The 19,527-nt window shown below is 34.9% G+C and overlaps 1 long non-coding RNA gene across 1 annotated transcript; it reads left to right on the forward strand.

Moving 5' to 3' along the window:
* Positions 1 to 11,286: 11,286 nt before the first annotated feature.
* LOC109026522 (uncharacterized) lies at positions 11,287 to 16,147 on the forward strand. Its single transcript, XR_002005520.3, has 3 exons — positions 11,287 to 11,416; positions 11,739 to 11,820; positions 16,011 to 16,147. It is a non-coding gene; the product is annotated as an uncharacterized lncRNA (long non-coding RNA).
* Positions 16,148 to 19,527: the final 3,380 nt, after the last annotated feature.

Here is a 19,527-nt window from a genome sequence, read left to right on the forward strand (position 1 = left end):
TATTTTATTCATTTTGCTGATAAGAAAATTGGAGCTTAAAAAGTTTAAGAAATTTCCCCAAGGTTACACACTAGTTAGAGATGTAACAAGAGATTAGCATGAGGAATCTGAAAACAAGGTCATCTTTTAACTTCAATACTATCTGAACTACATTGTAAGATGCTATGACATACTCCAAATACATTCAGTGAATCACAGTGTTCTCGTACTTAACACTTTAACTTAAAATATAACAACAAAAGAACAGCTAATTTATGTTGACTATTAATTATGTGGTAAGTGCTTTGCATGTGACATCTTATTAAAAAACAATTTTAAAAATGAAGAAAATGAGATGTAGGTTTAGATAGGTTAAGTACTTTTCTCACCATCATGCAGTAAGAAGCGGAGTCTGCAAAAGAACTCAGTTCTGCTGACATGAAAGTACATCTACTTAAGCTCTTTGATTTACTTCTACCATATGTTGGACATGTTTCTGTGTTAGAATAAATGAGTCTACTTAATTCTGTTTCATTGATGTTAAATGTATGGATGTTTTATAATTTATTTAATCCATTCTCATACTGATGAACATTCGTTATTGTTGTCACTAAATACAAGGCTATAAGAATCATTTATGCATTTGTTTCTTTCAAATTTTGCATGATTATTTTTGTAGGATAACTTCTAAAGAAATAAAATACAGAGTTTAAAAGGTTAGAACTCGGAGTGGCTGAGTGGGGGAAATTAAAAAAAAAAACAAACAAAACTTAGGACTTAAACTGTTTTGTTTTATATAGTTTTACCAATTTTTCCAGACATCAATATTGTGTGAATAGCTCAAGGTTATATAAATGTGGAAATAGTATTTCCCCATGTTTTTAGGTTGGGTTCTCTGGGTGTAGTCTGAAATAGGTTTGTGCAACGTATTGGAAGAGTGCTCTCAGGAGAAAGAATGAGGAAGCAGTGCAGAGCAGGGAAAACAGTAAGGCAGAGATGTCTCAGCTAGAGATTAGCTTCAGTCTGCTTCCAAGAGGAACTCTACATTTTCAGTCCACCAGTCCTTGACTGCAAACTGCAACCTCAGTAAGTGGGTGGGAGGTACAAGGGATCTCCTTCGGTTGTGGTATTCTCTGGAGAATGGGAGAGTTCTGAGCCTTGGAAACTCAAATGCTGAGCAGTTGGGGTGTAGTGACATTGTCTGATAAAGGGAATATAGGAGGTCACCAACAAAATCCACTATAATTCATACTACACAATGCATAGACCCATTTAGGTCTAACAGTACATTTACTGTGGCCAGGCACAGTTTTGGGGGATTTTGGTTGGTCCCAATTTCGGAGAAAACTTACAAGACATGAATTGGGAGATGCTATAATTTTTCTGGGGTCTCTAAGTAATATTCATCATCTCTCTCCTTCAGAATTCTTTCTAAATTGCCCTCCCTTTCAGCAAGCACTTTTGCAGGTCTTGGTGGTTTACATGGTGGGGGACCCATATAATCATGTGAATGGAGACTAAACTCATTTTTACAAAGCCATTATCAGGCCTTGGTTGCTCTTCTTATTCCTTTTTGGCTTAATTCAGTTGTGGATATGAAGAGATATGTGGGAAGATCACCAGAGTTCCAAACTCCTCCTTGCCCCAGTTATGTAATGGCAGCCTACTTCCCCTTAATGATGAGGGCCATTTATTTCTGCTTGCTGGTCTACTGGAGCAAAGAACCCAATGAGAACAGGGGGCTGCAACAGCTGTAAGCTTACAGATTCTCTTATCTCTCAGTGGCTATGTCTATTCTGTGGGACTCAAGACTCTAGATACTGAGTCTTGTGAGGACAGAAAGCACAATTCCCCAAGCACAGCATTTTGATTGATGGTAAGCAAGGCAAACCCTGCTTTATACCCACTTGTCCCTGAATCCATTCAGTCTTCCTAGTGGTCACACAGAACAATATAGTCGCCATTGATTTAGGGTTCATGCTGCATTTTGAAATATATTACCTCATTTTCATGTGCTATCATTGTATTAGTCCACTCTTACATTACTGTAAACCTGAAACTGGGTAATTTATGAAGAAAAGAGGTTTCATTGACTCACATTTCCACAGGCTGTACAGGAAGCATGGCTGCGGGGCCCTCAGGAAATTTACAATCATGATGAAAGGGTGAAGGGAAAGTAGGCATGTCTTCACATGGCAGCAGGATAGAGAGAGAGAGAGAGAGAGAGCAAAGGGGGAAGTGGTACACACTTTTAAACAACCAGATCTCATGGTAACTCACTCACTATCATGAGAACAGCAAAGGAGAAACAAGCCCCCATGATCCAGTCACCTCCCACCAGGTCCCTCCCCAACACTGTGATTTATGATTCGACATGAGATTTGGGATGCTAAAGGTGGTAGAAGCAATGTCTCCCCTCTTGATTGATGGATCTGCAGAAAGTATATCTTTACAACAGTCAGAACAAAAGATCAGAGTTTGCATATAACACTATTTAATGGAGAGGTTATTGGTAACAAATATGAGACACCCTGTTGGGACTGCCAAAAATAACTGGATGGAAAAACTTTCAATAGCTTACCTAGATTTCCAGAAATTTTTGGTGGAGATAAGATCTCCCAATATACTGTTTTTGTTCATGTAACTCCATTGAAACTTTACATATAGTCTAGAAATGAATTGATATTTTTGTTTGCTTAGGGATATGAAAGTATTTAAAGTAAACTCAAAACACATTTTGTTTTCTCAGGAGTTGTGAGGAGGGAACCCTGTTCGTGCTCACAGGCTCGACTAGGGAAACAGTGCATTGCAATGATGTTTTCAAAATCAATTCAGAAAAAACAAAATACAGTCAGCCTTTGTATCTGTGGGTTCTGTATCCATGGGTTTAACCAATTATGGATCAATTTTTTTTTAAATTGCTGGTTCTGTTTTTACTGAAGATGTACAGACATTTTTCTTCTCATTATTCTGTAAACAATATAGCATAACAACTATTTGCATGGCATTTATATTGTATTAGTTAATATTACTGTAAGTAATCTAGAGATGGCTTACAGTACACTGGAAAATGTGCATAGGTTATATGCAAATGCTACACCATTTTAGATCAGGGACTTGAATATCTATGTATTTTGGTATCCGCAACAGGCCCTGGAACCAATTTCTCATATCCATGGGAGGTGACTGGGAGGTGAGTGTATAAATATTCTTGATTTGAAAATATTATCAAAAGTTATTCTGAAATCTAACAGCTGTAAACTTGAGCCATTGGTAATGAGACATGGAAAATAGTATAGGAGTTTAAACTATCACTCTTCTGGGGACAGTCAATTTGGAAAACGTGAATCAAAGAAATGTTAAATTTTCTTTGACAGTGCACAGGTCATTTGTTAGAGGACAAATGTCACATATTTATTGAAATTTATTATTAGCAGGTTAACATGTTTAATTTATGATTTATTATTTTTTGTGAGACATATAAATTGTAATTGATTTTCTTATGCAATCTGAAGATGATATCAATATTACTACAAAATGTCAATAGCAAAGGAGTTATTGAAATCTTCTAAATATTATACTGCTAAATTTTGCTAAGCATGTTATAGTAGTTCAGAAAAAGGTAGATGTTTTCACCATAAAAATCAAATTTTGGGCACATTAAAGTTCTACTCTTTGCTTGATATTACAATACAATACCCAGGACTATACTTAAGGGACATTCTACTGACTTTCACCAAAATATATTTAAAAGAGTAGAAATAACAAGTCGCTGTATTTCTAGAGTTAATATCAGATAAATCATTTTAGTAAAGACAATTTAAAATATAAAAACCTTTTTCACATTAAATACACATGAGAATATAAGAGGAATAAAATCATCTCACTTTTTCTGTCACCCTTGGACTATAGAGAAAAAAGATTTTTAGCAACAGTACAAATAATAGATTGGAAGGGAGAGACTGGTTAGAAAATAACTTTGAGTCTTAAGTGAAAAATAGTGGGAGAGATTGCTGGAAGAGAAAATAAAATTAAGAATATTTGGTTTTCATAATGAGAATCTAACTTCTATTGCAAAGTTGTCAGAGCTCACTCTAAAGTGATGGGATATATTAGCTCGTGAATTATGTTTGGTGATAGGCCTATCTGAGCTTCAAGTTCTTGGACCTTCCTTCCTAACCTTCCTAAAAAGGAAGCACTAGATGTGTCACAACCATGTCACTATGAAATGACTTCCAAAGAGCATCATAACCCTTTTCAAAAACTTAAACCTACTTATAGTCATTGATCCTCACCTGCCCATAGCAGGTGCTAATACTTTGGCGATTTGACCCCAATTTTTGTAAACACATCATTAAAATGTCAACTTCTACAGCTATGAAAGTTAATCGGTAAGCTTTCACTGAAGCACTTTCTTCAAATTACTGATTTATAGGTAACCAGAATTTTTGTAAGAAAAAAATATTTGTATTTGGGAGAAGCTTCTCCTATCAAACATTAAGATAAAAACTCTTTGAGGAGGTAACAATAATATTATCTACAAGTGTCATATATATCAACACATGCTTAGCCAAAGTACTGATCTATCTTATCCTTTTAGCCTAGAAATGAGGTGATACTTTCATCTGCTTATGTAGATGACACCATCTGCTCAATTTACCTATGAGCTTTTCCTCATTACTGATATATTGAATAGGTATAATGTACCTGTAACAGTCAAGGTTGACTCCAATAGACCTTTCAGTTCTCATAGTTCTTCCTGGACCTTCTCGTGCTGTCCAGTGGCGATTTTCTTTCCTACCAGAGGAATTTTTTGTAGGGTGCCTCCAGAAGATTAAGTTTCATCTTTTGGAATGTAGCTAGTTGAATTCCCAAAGGAAATAATTCGTTGTGCTAGCATATTAGTGTAATTATTTTGGCAGACATAAGGGAAGATTGATTACTGTTTGTCAATTTTAAGTGAGCTGCTCCTAAGCTTTTAGGAACATTGTATAAGGGGTATACACCTGCAGCATGTATATTTATTTAGATATTTTAAGTATTATTCCTGAGATTAATATGAAATTTGTCTGTGAAACAGCTTTAATTTGGCTTGTTTTAGAGTTTGCTGATTTATGATATGCCGTATGCTATCAGCTTGCAGTGATGAAGGCTTTGACAAATAGTTTTATGAGAATCAGAACTTATAAGAATCAAAATTATAGTTATGGTAGAGATGTAGTTGAGAATATACTCTAATCCTCTAGTATACTCTTCAGGAGACATCTGAAGTATGCCTTTTCCTTCAGTCTAGTATCAGGAAGAAGTATCTTGATTAATGTTTTGATTTTATGTTTGGACATTTTAATTACTTTATCTAATCTCCTTTTTCCTTTTTTTTCTCACTAAGAAATCTGAGCCAAATTTTTTGGTCACCTCTAATACATATAAAGGAAATTACATGGTGCAATTTCATGTGCCAGCATTTCTGTTGTTTCTTTTGCCTACCCATATATTCCCTTTGTCCAACTTTCAAAACAATTTATAGTCGCATGTCACTTAATAGAAAATGTATATTTTGAGAAATGCATCCTTAGGCAATTTGTCATTGTGTGAACATCGTAAAATGCACTTACACAAATCCAGATGGTATAACCTACTATATACCTAGGCTATATGGTATAGCCCATTGCTGCTAGGCTACAAATCTGTAGAGCACTTTACTCTACAGAATACTGTACATTTGTGTATCCAAACATATCTAAAATATAAAGAAGGTACAGTAAAAATATGTCACAAAAGATTAAAATGGCATACCTGTAAAGAGAACTGACCATGAATGCAACTTCCAGGGCTTGAAGTTGCTCTGGACAAGTCAGTGAGTGAGTCGTGAGTGAATGTGAAGGCTTGTGACATTATTATACACTACTGTAGGCTTGCTAAACACTGTACACTTAAGCTACACAAAATTTATATAAAATAGCTCTTTATTCGATAATAAATTAACCATATCTTACTGTAATTTTTTTACTTTATAAAGTTTTAATTTTTAAAACTATTTACCTCTTTTGTAATCACACATAGCTTAAAACACAAACACATAGTACAGGCTTACAAATTTTTTTCTTCATGCTCATATTCTATGATCTTCTATCTATTTTTAATTTTTTTATGTTTTGGTTTTTAAACTTTTTTCTTTTTTGCTAAAAATGAAGACACAAACACAAACATTAGCGTAGGCCTACGCAAAGTCAAGATTATCAATATTGCTGTTTTCCACCTCCACATCTTGTTCCACTGGAAACTCTTCAGGGACAATAACGCGTATGGAGCTCTCAGCTATGATAACAATGCCTTCTTCTGGATACCTCCGGCAGGACCTGCCTGAGACTGTTTTATTGGTAGCATTTTTTTTTTATGAGTAGAAGGAGTACACTCTAATATATTGATAAGAAGTACAATACAGTAAATACTAGGCAATAGGAAATTTTAGTAGCTCCATTATAATCTTATGACACCACCATTGTACATACAGTCTGTCATTGACTGAAACTTCATCATGTGGCACAGGACTGTATTTGTTTTTACTATGTTATGTATATTTAGAAATGGTCTTAAATTTTTTTGTGGAATAAGATTGAGAATGAACTGTTTTTAATACAGTTATACTAACAGTTTTTGCAGCCGCAATAGCACTTGGCATTTAAATATTTTTATTTAATAGACAAAAGTTTTCACATGGTTTTATTGTTTTCATTTGCATTCTTTTGATTTTCAGTGATTTTATTTTTTATTTGTTTTTCTTTTTATTTGAGCTTTTTGTTTATGCTCTTTTATAATTCAGTTGTTATATATACTAGATAGGTAGGTAGGTAGGTAGAATAAAGAAAGATATGGCTAATTCGAATACTATGCATTTATCTTACTTGATGAAATATAGTTCCACTGATATTTATTTATTTTTAATACTAATTTTCATTGGACAACAGGATTATATTTCTATGCAAAAAATACTTTCCCATGTTAGCTTTTCTATGAATGCTGACTGCTTTAAGACTATTTCTTAATGATAGGCAAACACTATGAGCGTTTAAAAATTGAAACCAATATTAAATTAAAAACCTGATGCTTATAGTATTCTGCTGTTCCATGAATTCAAATTTCTGTGCATAATCAATAAAAATTGCCAGTACACAACTGCTCTAGTCTACAATTTTTAAATGGAATACTGCTGTAGCAATGGTACTGGGTTGAAAAAAATCAGTATGATTGAATACATGGAGTTAAAATGGCTACTATTTCATAAATGTTAAAGTCAATAAAATCCCCATAAAAAACCCAATGTTATATTAAGTATACACAAATTTATGATGATGGATCTGCTGTGTCTTCAAAGGAAATATAAATGTACTACTTCAATGGAATGAGTCTTGTATACTCTAATATAGGGTGTCTGTGTTTTCTTTGATTTGTTAGTATGAGTAATCTTAATTAAGGCCCATAACAACATATGGACATAAAATAGATTTGTATGACTGAGTGATTCTATATTCATTACTAATCTTTTGCCCATGACTTGAAATCAACTTCCTTGCACAAAACCAACTTTCCAGCCATGTTATCTGCAGTTAGAAGAAATAATGCATCTAACATGACAAACTTATTCTTTACAAGAGTTCTAACAAATAGTGCCAAAATATTCCCCTAACAATATAGGCTTCCCTTGCTAGTATGTATTTTTGTTAAGTAACTTGTAGATTGTACATCTTCAATGACATAAGTTTTACAATCCTAAGCATATAGACTGAGAGTTAGATCTTCCCCAGGCACCCTAGTTAAAGCAAAACTCCCAACTCTCAACTAGCTCTGACAAACAAAAAGATAAAAGGTGAAGATTTGCTCTTGCACATTTACAATATAGGCTGTCAATTAGCTTCAACAACTGCTGAAATATACCAATTAGCAAGTCTTCATGGACTTAATCAATACTGGATTTGGGAATCCTACTGAATTTGAACATAGTCTCCCCTGTAATCTTAGGGGGACTACTAAATATAAAATAGAGGGCAAATAAATATGCCTTATTGCATTTTCTAAATTTTCCATAGTGATAGCACCCATTGCTCTAAAACATCTCATAGCAGGCCCTGTTGCTCTGACTTAATGATTACATTAAAATTAAATTGAATCTTTGGCTCTTACAAATGGCCTTGACAAAATGGGAACCCACAGACCCCTGCCACCAGTTAAAATAGTTAATATAACCCAATGTAAGTTAAAACAAGCATTCAAGAATTGAAACTTATTATATTAGACACAATAAATACAAGGAAGAGTGTATCATTTCTCCATCTGATAGTTTAGTTTGGCCTTTTCTTAAACTTAAAAAGATTAAATAGCTACTCAAGGTGAATTACACAATGCTATGGTTCCATCCATTTACACACTCTACAGTCTATTGTTAAAAATTTAGACTATAATCACCAGAATCTCTTTGCCACAAGATGAAACCACATCTATGACTGCTGGAATAACATACCTGCAGGATGGATGGCATCTCATATCCTTACTTAGTCCATTGTCTGAGGCCACAGAGCTAGAAGAGGCTACTCCTCTCACAGACTCGTTGGCTACTTGAACATTGCCTGTGGGGTTAACTGAGTGAACAGCAGTGGAAGTTCATAGACTTTACAGATAGGGTTGATTGCCATCATTGAATGTGATGGAACTTAGTGGAATGTTGCTGTTTTCTATCTTTTAATGTGAACGTTCCTGATAAAGAAGGAAACCCTAGGGTTAGCACAATTGGACAAATATCAGACAGTCACTATAGTTCTGGATGCCCTGGTTAACGATTGGTCCTATCTGCCTCTTTTTGCCAAACACTGGGCCCCTGCCAATGATCTGGTTGTTTTGTTTGGCCAGTGGCTGCAACAATTTGTGTCTAAATTTGCCCCCTTTGGAGTAAAAAACTCCAGGAATCTCTTGCCTCACAGATACCCCAAATATAATTAAAGGTAATATATGCTAAGGCCACAATACAAGGCATCACCAGGATGTTCTATTCTCTTTGGAGTTCTAGATATTACTAACAGTAACCAAGATACTTACTCTACTTCTCAAAATATATTATGCTGAGCTCTTGAAGAAGGCATTCAATGGAAATTCCCTCTCTGCTGCAGGTTCTAAATTGCTGGTCTTCATAAAGTGGCCCATCGACCTCCTCATACCTATTAAGTTACAAAATGGCAAATAAACCCTTGTTTGTATCATTTTTATCACAGACATCAGTTAGCCTAAATTTATGCTTACCAAGGATAACACATTCCTTACATCAATGCCATAGAGTTTCCTCAATTGCCTTTATCGGCTATAAAGGGGACATCTCTAAAGTTCAAATTTTCAACAACCATCTCACCATGTGGCCCTCCCAGTTAAGCGTCTACTGCACTTCCTAGGGAGGTACTTCCTATTAAAAATATTAGCCATCACTAACGTGGATATTTGATGGGATGGAATTAAGTGGTCAATTGTAAATACATGGCCTAAAATTTCATCTGTTGTCTCAACATCTTGGACCTCATAGGGCCCTAAGGACTTTTGCTCTCCTCAGATATGTCACCTATCCAGTGGGAAAGTTTCTCTACCTGACTAGTTTTCATATTAGCTGAACTAACTGCATTCCACCCAACTTCTATCTAATGAGTTTCATAATGTCTGCTAGATGAGGAGCACTCTAACCTCTTCTAAAAAGACTGCCTCCCATAGCCCCTGCTTGTTCACTTTGCTCCAGAATGCAATGACTTTGTGGCTCTGTGAGGTATGCAATGTCTCCTTCTTTCTCAGGTTATGAGTATATGTGACTAACAGACTGCTATTAGTCTTATTTGTCCCATGTCAAGTGTTGTGTGTTTACCATTTCACCCTATTCAGGGCGGGGATGCTTCCCTCAGCAATGAGATAAATAGGAGGTGATCAGAACACTAAGTATATATGGCCATCTATTTTTAAAATATGAAAAAGCTTCTCTTTAAAAGGTGGCAAACATTATTCTTTTTCCTTCTTGAAATTTTATTTCCACTGTACTAACCACACATCTGAAAAGATACTAGGAACAATATGAGTTTAATAAAATAAATACACAAAATCATTTGCTTCTTGATATTACAAAGCAAAAATATATACATGCATATTTAAACACATATGCAAAGATATATATCAAAAATTATTTAAAATCTGTATTACATAACAAAGACAATATTTCAGAATAAGTTTACTAGGAAATGGCTACATATCAAAAAGAATAGAAATTTCACCTAGAGTTTTAAAAAGCCTGCAGGGAAATTTTTGTAAAATAAGGGCAATATACACAACTTACTTTATCATATTTTAAGCATAGAAAACTACAAAGTTTAAGACTTTGTGGAACGAATGCAGAAACAGATCAGTGGAAGTAAATAAAAAGACTGAAATAATAATGGCTGTCAAAGCAGTAATGGGGCAAGAGATTATAAAGAATATGGTGTTTAAAAACTGTTAGTCACTTGGAAAAGTAATTTAGACCTGTTACATCTTACAGCAAAATAAATTCTGCATATGCTAAATATGTGTAAGACAGTACTAGTTCTAGAATAAAATATAGATTAATATGTATATCAATCTATATTTAGATTAGGACTAAATCTACTAGTCCTAAATCTAATAGTCCTAATATGCCACGTAAGGACTTTCTTGAGCCCTGTACAAAATAAAGAAAGAAAAACATTAATAACTTTTACAAAATAAAAATTAAGAAAAGTTCTTCATGGGAAAATGTCCTAAAATTTAAATGAAATATAAACTAAAAATGATATCTGAGATGTGGTAAAAGTATTTTATAATCTGTATAAAAACAAATTAGTATGAAAATAGGTACATATTTCAACTGAAGAAAATGGGCTATGGAAATAAATATCTTGGAAAGTATCAGTGGCATACAAGCATAGCAAGAAATAATCAGATTTATTATCAAAAAACTTAAAAAGAAAGAACTTAAGATGACCAGAATAAAATAATAAATATAATTATTTTGAATTCTTCAAAAGCTTGATTCATTTCAAGAATATAGCTAACTAACTCTATGTGTTTGTTAACCTCACAAAACACTTTATTTTATATATGTGAAGTTTGACTTGCAAAAAGGAAACATTCATTCTTTTCCTTTGATTGCAAACCAGGATAATTATTATAATGTGTTGATGAGGATTGGAACTCAGAGAAAGCTTGAGTTCCAATCCTCATCAACACCTTAATAGTAGCTTTGTGATGACAAATTCAAGTTGTGACTGAATTCTTGACACACAGAAGCTGTAAGAAAATATGTATTTGTAACTTCAAGCTGTCAAGTTTGTAGTGATTTGTTATGCAGCAATGGATGACCAGTATAATGGATCAACTCACTTAAATTTGGGAACTTCAGGTAACTCCCAAGAGCATTCATTTAATCTAGAAAGTTGAGGGCTTTACAGAAGAGAAGAATATGTGCCAGGACTTAGGGATTATTCTGTGAAAGAGAAATAGCATTAACAAAGTGACAACCTGGAAAGAAAGTGAGTATGAATCAGTTTGATGTGAGAAATTAAGCCACTGTATAACTATACACGTAGAAAAGGTATATACGTGTGTGTGTATATATATATATATACACACACACACACACACACACACATTAATCTGTTTTTTCTCATCTAATTTAGTGTTCCAACAGTCATATGAAGTAAGCTCTATATTTTTTTCTTTAGTTCCTGATCATGGTGGATAAGTACTTTGACCACTGATTGACACAGCAGAACAAGGATTTGGGGTCAAGCTGTGCAACCCAAGGTGATTTTACTTTTTAGTTTTTCTAACCAACACACAACACTGTCTCACTATGTGTAGTAGGGCATACATAGAAATATGTCAGAATTTGATCAGATCATTTCCACAAAGACTTTAATGTGAGATTGAGGAATTTCTACTCTATTCCACAAGGAAATAAGAGCCATTGGGGTATATAACCACAAAAATAGAATTTAATAAAAGTGATATTTTGAGAAATATTACAAAATGTCCTGAGTCCAAATACATTAATCTGATTTAAAATATCTGTTGAATAAGGTTGCTAATGCCAATCCAGATTCAATAGGAGTAATGAGAAAACATCATTTATAGAATCATGTATATTTTCTCAAACAGATGTGTATTGCTTTGACATATAATTAACTGGCATAAAAATTGACTTAGGAAACCAGAGATACACATTCTATTTCCAGCTTTTCTACTAGCTTGCCTTGTGACTCTGTGTAAAATACTTTTAAGATTTTTAAACTTTTTTTTATTTGTAAATTGATACTTTCTCATCCTGTAATGTCTGGTCTTATAGTTTTTCTTTAAGGTTGATTTATTTTCTATGAAATACTGGATCATCCATTACAATGAGAATAATGCAGCATTTTGCTAAAGAAAATACAGCTGAAAAAACAAGAGCATTAATCTTAAACATAATCTAAGGTTTCTTGCAAAGAATGTGTATGAAGCTCCAGGTGAGAGGTCTAATATGTAACAAATTACTGACTGGCAATAGGTCAAAAGTTGGCTGTTTTCCTGTTATGCTTAAGTATACATAAACATTGTCATTGCTCAATTATAGACATGAACAGACCAGATAGATGGTTCCCTGATCCACTCTGCTCTGCTAAGAGCTAGAATTACTCTCCCGATCTTCACAAAATCATTCTGATCATTTCTCTTGCATGTGCGACCTAGTAATCACAATTTCCTACCATTTCTCCTCCACTGTAAAGTGTTTTCAAAATATTGAATATTTGTTCAAAACCCAGCACAGAATCACCTAAAAGCCGTTACCAGGAATGAAGATACGTTGATCTGAAAATACGAAGATCATCATGCATAAGTGTACACTAAGATGGAAGTAATATATTGCTGAGAATTCTTCAGAGCCCCAGCTGTCTCAAAGCTCATTTGTATCAGTAATCTTCTCCCTTTACATGTAAAATTGCTATGCTGACACCTTCTCAGAAAACAAATACTAGTTAATAGTTTGGATTAACTCTTATGAAACTGCCATTTTCAACTTAATATTTCAATTGTTCCTGAACATGTCTCCAGTAAAAACTAGGACTTACTTTAACCGATAGAAATAGAGTAATTCAGAAAAAAATGCTTATATTATACATTTAACTTTGAGAAATACTTGGGAAAAATGGAAATCTATAACTTACAAACTTGTATAATCATAAAATTATTACTACATTAGATTTTCTCCCATTTCAAGGGGATAGATTGAGGCTAATATTACTGTCATTCTGTGTATTCAAGGTGACCTATTTTTACTGCTTTTTGGCTTTTCAGAAAAAATGGTACAAATAGATATAATAATATTTATTTACTCTGAATTTTTCCAGCAGAAGTCATTTTAAATAATTTACTTCTTTCACCATCTTTAAATTTAATTTCACAATTACACAAATTAAAGAAAGAGAACCAAATTGCATCTCAGGAAGAGAAAAACATATTCGTGCCCATTGTCTTAATTTTCTATCGTTAAATGATGCAAGTCAGTTGACTACTAAATAATGCTTTGTAGAGTCACATTTGAGGCAATTTATGTTATATTCTTCTGTTCACAGTGATAATTCTGTGTTTTACTTAATTTAGTTTGTTTACAATTAAAAACACAAATCTTCTATTCTTTATTACTTATGTTTTGTTCTTGGATTCCCCCTCTTAAGTAATTGTGTAATCAGTGATCAAGTGTACCTGGCTTTTAGAACAGTTTGATGTCTATGGGGTGTTTGTACTGCCTCATTTGGTGAGCTAGTCTAATTGAAGATAATAGGGGTAGTATTAGTGAAGGCAGCTCTGGAACAATGCTTTCAATTTATTTTAAGGACCACAACTCTCGCTATTATACATAATCTTCCACCCATTGGAGGAAAGTACATACTACATTTAAAAGCACAGAATGGGATCTATTTGTATCTGAACAATGTTTTCATGAAACGTTTGCAATCCAGATGTGTTGAGAAGCTTACGTTTTTTCACTTTGACCATGTTAAAAGTACAATTTCCTTGTAATGTTATGTAGATCCTTCAGACTGAGGATGCTGCAAACCACGATAATTTTCAAAGTAGAAGATAGGGTTACTCTTTGCAGTTGAAAAATCCTTTAGCTGACCTTTTCCTGTAGATGTAAATTTACATGTAACTAAATTTTTGCTGCTACATTTTATAAGCACTTATTTGTGATGAGTCTGAAATCTATTTTATTAAATGACTGACATTATTTTTAAAGTTTAGAAAGTGAGAAAAAAGAGAAAAGGAAACGAAAGGAATTTTTTTAAAAAAAAAAAAACAATAGTTTGCATGCCAAACTTATCTCACTTTCCAACATTTGGGACAGGTGCTCCAAACAATGGATTATAAATGCTGGTTTATCTTTGCTTTGTTTTCAGAAAGTAAGCAACTACCTATTTACTCTTAATGTGGAAATTCTTATAGCAGTCTTAGTAGAATCTTCAACTGATATCCCCACTCAATGTTTATCACCACTGGCTTTCCCTGTGAGACCTGGTTAGCAGTATCAGTGTTAGAAATAAACTAAATACAGATAAACAATAAGGAAACAAAATATTTATCTAATATCCCAAGGTTTTGTTCCCAGTAACATTATAAGCAGATAATATTCTCTTTAAAAAGTTTCAATATAGGCCGGGCGTGGTGGCTCACGCTTGCAATCCCAGCACTTTGGGAGGCCAACATGGTGAAACCCCGTCTCTACTAAAAATACAAAAACTAGCTGGGTGTGGTGGTGCGTGCCTGTAGTCCCAGCTACTCCAGAGGCTGAGGCAGAAGAATCACTTGAACCCGGGAGGTGGAGGTTGCAGTGAGCCGAGATCGCACCACTGCACTCCAGCCTGGTGACAGAGTGAGACTCTGTCTCAATAAATAAATAAATAAATAAAGTTTCAATTGAAAATCTCTTCAAAGCAGTGAAAGCCAACATATTAATATTTATATTTATTTATTTTGATGTATTATTCTCAAAGCATTTGTATTTTAAATAAAAAATTATTCTCAGAAAAACCTTTCCTGCCCCCAAAACAAATTCTTTAATCTGAATTTTTTAGTTTATTTTAGTAATCAAATTAAAAAATCAAGAAAACCAGCAAGACTTTTAGATCTATTTTCTGATATTGCACCACATTCTATTAAGTGGCACTAATTGCTTTGAGAATGGAAATTAATTGAGAAGCCCTCACTATCTTTGCATAGTTGCTTGAACTCACACATTATCTTCACAGTTCATTCTGAGTGAGCAGTTTTTTTACACTGTCTTCATGTACCGTGACCTAATATGAACAAATGCATGTGCAATTTGCCAGTGCCTCACCACTAAAACTCTGTGATTCAATGTAGCCAAAATACATAAAAATGACAATTTAGTTATTTCCCAATTATCCCACAGCGGCAGAGTAACCAGGGTTTCAATGTAAAGTATAATTGATTCCTAATTACTGTACTTTCACAGAAAGGCCACAGTCCATAACTTCATTAAATAGTGAAAACACAAATAACTATTCACAAGGAAAGAATTAGCATTTACTATATGTTTATTTACTTTCTAATCTGTACGTGTTTTAGGCTTTGGTCTGAAATAATGTGTCATTTGAATTTTCTTCAGGGAAAAGAAAATTTCTCCAGTGATGTTCCTTTAGAAGGGGGAAATAAAATATCGGCTATTTGATATTTGATGCACTCTACAAGGGCTTGGCCCAATTCTTGTTCATTTGCAAAAGTGGGATATATAAGAGCAAGTATCCATCTGTGAACTGAGGGCAGATTCACTGTTATATATATTAAGACTTGTTAGGGCTCATGGACAATGAGAGAGAAGAAATGATAATGTGATAGCACATGGGGGAATAAGATCTATCTACTGCCTAATATGGGAAATGAAGAGTATAGTTTCTAATCATGAATACCGCTTAAGCAATTTTTGTTCTGAACAGGTCCAGGAGGTAAAGGGAAGATCAACCCACCTTTGTGTATTATGAAGATATGAGCAAACAAACTAGAACACACGCACAAAGAATAAATTGAGATCTGCTATTTAATACTTACACGAAGGCACAGAATGTTGACAAGAGTGCTGGAGCTGCTTTTCCTACATTCACATTGTTCTGTTAGAGAGCTTTGTAAAGATGTTGTTGGTTACCTATAACTTGGCAAGAAGGTTCAGACAGCCTACAAAGTCCAAATATATAATGGATTGCAATATAAATTAAAATATTCACTTTATGAACAATTCAAATGATAGTAATTTAAAAATATGCATTGGAAACCACCAGTATTTTAACTAAGGGCTGTCATAATTTTGGTGTACTTCTTTAAATAAACTTCTCTCACCACATTTGATAAATGTTTCATTGATTAGAAAGATTATAGTCATACAGTGGTCATTTTTTTAGTTTCAGCTCACATAAAATCATAAAAGAAAATACAAAACTCTAGCATCTATCTGCTCACATAAAACTGTGGAAGAAAATACAACAGTCCAGCATCTGTCTGTTATACTGAATCAAATAAATACCAGGCAGGACACAGGCTCATCTCCTAGTCCCATGCTTTTTCCTTGGCATAATTTAGGAAAAAGCATTTAAAAAAGCATGCAGCAGAAATCCTTGGTGTCCTTCCCAATTTCCTTTGCAGATTGATGCACTTAACCCTCAGTTTCTAGGTGTTTTAGTTAATAAAAACTAAAGCCAATCCTCTTTTCTGGAGAATTCCCCATGATCCCATCACACAGGAGTTTATGCCTCCCCTTTCTGCCCATTTAGAGCTTAGCCAATGACTGACTTTTTTAGTGGTACAAAATGCCAGACATGTGCCTGGCACAATGGTGTGCACCTGTAGTCCCAGCTACTCGGGTGAATCACTTGATCCCAGGAGCTCAAGGGCAGCCTGGGCAATGTAAAATGAGACCCCACTTCAAAAAACAAATGCCAAATCCCTTGTCACAGGTGTGACTGATAATTTGGTCTAATGGTGCTTCAGAATAAAGCTAGTTTCCAGCTATGCTTTCATTATCCCTGAGCTTCCCTGACCTATCCTAGGTCCCTTGTTCTCCTAATCTAAGTGTACTTCTCCAATAAATGGCATGCATAAGAATCCCCATCTCAGTCACTTCTTCTACAGAACCTCACTTAAAATAGTTGGTAAGGAGTGGTCCCTCCGAAGCAGTAAGAGTGACATTCTGGAAATGAGTCCTTCACTGTTTGGTTGACTTGGAATATTGCATCACTATGACAAGTGAGGGACTGATGGATCCCATCATGCTACAGCTGGGGTGAAGTGGGATGGTATGTGAGTGAAACAGGACACGCTGTCTGGTACAATGTCTCCAGTGTTTGAAATGTGTTATGGAAATTTAAAAAATAAGAACTGTGGAAGTGGATGCTTGTTGCTGAGCATCCGTATATTGGAGAAAATAACAGGCTCTATTAACCAAAGCCTTAAAGCAAAGGGAGAGTCAGGAGTCTTTCTTGCCAGCATTTAAAGAAAGCCTCACCTCCTGAAGTCCTAGGGCAGAACTATTAAATTTTAAGCCCAGCACATTATCTGTAAGAGTGGCATAACTTCAGAAAAGCCTGAATTCTCAGCTTAAGCAAATCTTCTATGTCAGGCTAGGGACTGATATGGAAGTAATAAGCCACTGAAATTTTGAAAGGGGTGTCTGGACAGGTGTACCTGAGAATCTTGAATCTTGAGGTTCTGTGGAACTCTCAAGGTCAACTCCTTGAAAGATATACTCCCCTCCCAGTTTCTTGCTTAAAACAACATAGGGAATTCAAATTAGGGAGGAACAGACAAAATAATACTTGCTTTCCTCAAGTATTATTCCTCAAGTGCCTACAAATGCCCTTTGGAGACACAGACTCTTAATTAAAGGCAAATCTTAAGTCTGACCCAACCAGAAAGTAGTGTACCTAATTAGGATGGACCAGTTTTGTCTATGAAAGGAGCTACAAGCAGGAACCAGAGAAGCGGGACTGGAAGGGATCATGAGAGGTGCCAAGAGGTTGGGCAGAATATAAACCTGGCTGGGGAGGTTTACCAACATTGGAGTACTCTCTGTTGGCAAAGAATTTAATATCCTCACAAAGGATCTCTTGAATTAATGGAAAAAGTATTTATATTCATTAAATAAAGTAGGGATGGCAGAGCTGCCTTTGTAATCTATTGAGAAGTAAATAAAAAGGATCAGAAAAGTAGCATGCTGGAATAAATTTCCTAAAGAAGACCAGAAAATCCATATGTTAACTACCTTGCTTGGGTGGTCCCAGAGGTTAGTCCAATAAGGAGTGTATTGGTGAGGAAAACAAGCATTTTTTTTTAACTTTTAGGTTCAGGGGTACTAGTGCAGGTTTATAACACAGGTAAATTGAATGTCACAGGGGTTTGATGTACAGATTATTTTGTCACCCATGTGATCAGCGTAGTACCTGGCAGGAAGCTTTCTAATCCTCTCCCTCCTTTCACCCTCTACCCTCAAGTAGGCCCTGGTGTTTGTTGTTTGTTCCTTTGTGTCCATGTGTTCTTAATGTTTAGCCTCCACTTTTAAGTGAGAACATGTAGTATTTGGTTTTCTGTTCCTGCATTAGTTTGCTTAGGATAGTGGCCTCCTACTGCATCCATGTTGCTGCAAAAGACATGATCTCATTCTCTTTTGTGGCTGTGTTGTATTCCATGGTGTATATGTACCACATTTTCCTTAGAATGGGTATTATTGAAAGCTCAGTCTTAGCTTCTCTAAAGTTCATGGCTAATGGCAGAACACACGGTATATGAGTTGACTCTGAGAGATAGAGATCCAAAGCACCATCCTGGTCTCCCATTGGGATACAGACGTAGAGGGGTCAAATAGTAAATGAATATAGCCAAAGTTCATGTCATAGTGTGTCCACTTGATCCACAAGCCTAACTAGTAAACATTTATCAGTTTCCTGAATGTCCTATTGAATCTGTCATACGTAGCTGTTAATAGAAACCTCATGTTGTTGCTTTCGGTCATAATATAGTCCCAAGGGACCTGGGCCATCTGGAGATTCTGCAAAGCATCATACTGGCTCACTATATTAATATTATCTTAATCAGACCTATGAGCAATAGATAGCAAGCACTTGTGTTGTATCGTAAAACACATGTGCTAAAAAAATGTGATAAATTAAGCACCATAAAGATTCAGTGATGAAGTTTTCAGGAGAAGAGTAACATTTGGTATGGTTTTTGGCATATTCTACATGTGATAATGCTGCTACAACAGATTTTAGGTGAACAACTGCTAGCTTTTAGTGGGCCCCAGAGCAAAAATGACTTGGCATCAGGTCTAGGCTGAGGACAGACAGCCATATCATTTAGAATATAAGAACTGATAGGTCCGATCATACTGGAGGTTATCTAGGGTAGCAAAAGAGACTTCCTTTTTCTTTGGAAAGCTGCAATGGTAGAGTTGCTTTATAGATCTTT

This window comes from Gorilla gorilla, chromosome 3 (genome assembly GCF_029281585.2).
Source record: "Gorilla gorilla gorilla isolate KB3781 chromosome 3, NHGRI_mGorGor1-v2.1_pri, whole genome shotgun sequence".
NCBI classification, from domain to species: Eukaryota; Metazoa; Chordata; class Mammalia; order Primates; family Hominidae; genus Gorilla; species Gorilla gorilla.